Genomic DNA, 3311 nt, shown 5'->3' with positions numbered 1-3311 from the left:
ACTAGACATAAAGGAAAATTTACCAAAATGAATAAGAAAATAGACATTAATATATCTGTTTTGTTATTTACGTATTGTACCATAATATTTACAACTTACGTTTTTAAAATACAGGAGACCGACTGCGCATAGCACTTTCCGAACAAACCATCCATTTGGCTAAACAATCGACTCCATTTCGGATTAGTGTTAATCTGACAACTAAGACTTTAATGCCTTACAGATTATATAAACAAACTACACAACAATAACTACAACGTTAAATTTTAAGTTAAAGGCAAATGTCTTTGGTTTAAAAGTAAGAAACCAATTTACAACTTACAAAGCCAAAGTTACGGCAAATCAGGAAACGTACTGTACCCATAATAGTTAAACGAAGAAAAAGGTGTAAAAAGTATTTACTGTGTCGAAATTCTTTGTTTTCGTTATTTCGATTACCTTCTTTCTCCCTCGTGGTCGACGGGAAAAGGAATAATTTGCATAAAACCCCGAATTAACGTCACACGGCGTTTATTAGCCAAACTACTGGATTTGTAATTTTGAATTCTTTCTAACAGCAAAAACTAAAAAAACACGTGAAAAATACATTAAAACGCTATAAAGGTATTTGAAAATTTCTAAATTACGACCTTTTTTTCAATTAATGAAGTCTAAATTGAAGTTTGGCTTGAGAATAGATGGGATAATAAAACAGACTTCTTAATTAACATCTGTTTTGTCATACATTTTGGTACTTTTTCCTCTTTTTTTAAATCATAATTTCGTTTTTTTTTTCCTCCAAAATACGCCCCCAAAATACCATGCCCTTAGAATTAGAATGAATACATAAAAAAGAAAACCTGTGCTTCCGCAAGTACTGAAACCGGCATTGCGCGCGCGCGACGGTCGTAACCCTGCCGCATAGCCCATGTATAACAAAACAGATCAGCACCAAATATTTTAGTTGTTTTAATGGTTTCGTTACACTCATTTATGTATTCAATTAGTTATTTAAACATTGAGCACAACTTAAATATTGAAGAGTTTGTATAAATTATATAAATTATATTTGACACGTATACATGTGTGGCCCAAAAGTTAGTTAACCGAGATATACTGTACTGTACTTCTATATTGTGATAATAATAACTGACTTTTGGGGATCCCGTATATCAGATATACAGTATGTAAGTTTATATCTTACCGTATTATATGTTATATTAGACAGATATGATCTATAGCCTTGTTTAAGGAGGACTTGAAAGTTATTAACATCCCACGGGAAGATGGCAAATGACCGCTTGTTGCCCGATATGCTTCGCACAGGACCAGATGATAGTGATGATGATGTATGGCCTATAGACATGGGCGTTCACAGGAAAGGTTTTATGGGGACAAAGCTTGAAGACAAATATTTAATTTTTGGGCTTTTTAAAGATAGACAAGAAATTTTAAGACAAAGCGTCCGAAAGTCAAGGCTATAAGGTTACATAACTCAACGAGCAATTATTTATTATGACACGGTCACAATGCTGGGCTGGAATTTTTAATCATATTTTTAATTTATTTCATTTAAAATATATGCTTTCCACCTCAAATTATTAGTAGTGTCTTGTCCCTGTACATCATACTTTTCCTGTTAGCAATAGAGTCGTGTCGGTCATCTATTAACTGCTTTTAGGGGACGTTTTGAATTGAAATAACGTAATTTCCGGTTTGCATCGAAAGTTTATATATAGTTACTCGGGGCCTCCTGCTCGTAAGGTTTCTATTTCTTTTTTCGGATTTCATCTATATAACTCCGTTCTCGAGAGTAATGAAAGACGGACAGACAGTGGGAATTTATAGGTCTACAATTTTTTTAAATTGCAGCCCACTTTTTCGTTTATAATCTGTAGACTTTTTTACTCAACCCCACGAGAGGGCAAGTGTCCCTTTGTTCTTCTGTGAAGGCCCATGCCTATAGGACCTACAGTGTAGGTTCTACATAAATTTCTATTTTATCACTTAATAATCTTATATTTTGTACTATAAAATAACAAACTAAAAACTATGATGAAGCTTTAATGGGAAAACGTGTGTAATACAACCTATCTAAATTTACTAGCCCAATTCTGTGTAGTAAAACTTGATTTCGTTTCTAAAGTATGTCAACAATAAATCAGTTTTGACTCCTTTCTGCATAAGTAACTTTTTACTCCGATTTCTACTGCCTGTTCGTTCGGTAGGAATAAAATACACAGTTTTACGTCAATTTGACGTCATATTTTAGATTTAATTGTTATAAAACTATACAAATGACGTCAAATTGACATAAAACATGCAAACAAACTTTACATAAATTTTAAAGGCGAAAAATTATAAAATATAAAATTAATTACTCCTTTTATTTTTTCCTTATTTTTATTGTTAAGTATTATATTATTTACGTAATTTTCAGTTTCGGCACTGTAATAGCCAATTTAAAAATTAACGCTAGATGGCGTTAACGACAAGACATATTTCTTAAATAGCTTTTGCATTTAAGTAATTATATAAAAGTTCGAAAAAAAATAATAATTAAATTTATTATACAATAATTTAGAAGTAAAGCAAAACAGTTAAATATAATTAAAGCTGTTATCATTAAAATTAAATATTTACTTAAAGTTTCTTTTAAGTAAATATTGTTAAACAAAACGATTAGATAAAATAAATATATATTAGAATTTAAAACAAAAAAGTCGCAATTCTTAATGAATAATTTTTGAAATAAAATCATTTTAATAATTAAAATTTGCTAAATAAAAATATTTTTTTACAATATTTTTAAAACAGAAGTTTTGTAATCCGAATAATAAATATAAAACTTTAATATTTTATTTAAATTTTAAACATATTTAGTTTTTTTATAATATGGAAAACTTCCGCTTTCTTTTTAGTTGAATTTAAACAGGCTTTTATAGCTTTTTTTCAATTCTCCGCCATGCCAGCTGAATAAATTATTATTAGAATTCGATTGGAAAACATCAAGGTTAAAGCGAATACTTTTATAGATTTGCTTAATAATGGACAATAAAATACACACATGAATAATTTCGGTTATTTATATAAACAAGGATATTTTCGTAAATTGATCAGATGACGTAATTTAAACATCGTAGTGACGTAGTTTAATTTTATAAATCATTACCTTTATATTTAATTCATAAGTAGTTTTTTCGTAATTAATTACGAAGCGGGGTAAATAGCACGTAAAAGTAAATTAATTAATTAGATAAAAATTAACGGGGGGAAAGTTTTGTTTAAATTATCTTCCATTAGTTAAAATAATCCGTCGATAATTAAACGAA

This window comes from Centruroides vittatus, unplaced genomic scaffold, assembly GCF_030686945.1.
Source record: "Centruroides vittatus isolate TY-2023 unplaced genomic scaffold, ASM3068694v2 contig_799, whole genome shotgun sequence".
Classification (NCBI taxonomy): domain Eukaryota; kingdom Metazoa; phylum Arthropoda; class Arachnida; order Scorpiones; family Buthidae; genus Centruroides; species Centruroides vittatus.
Note: the sequence above shows the minus strand (reverse complement) of the source record.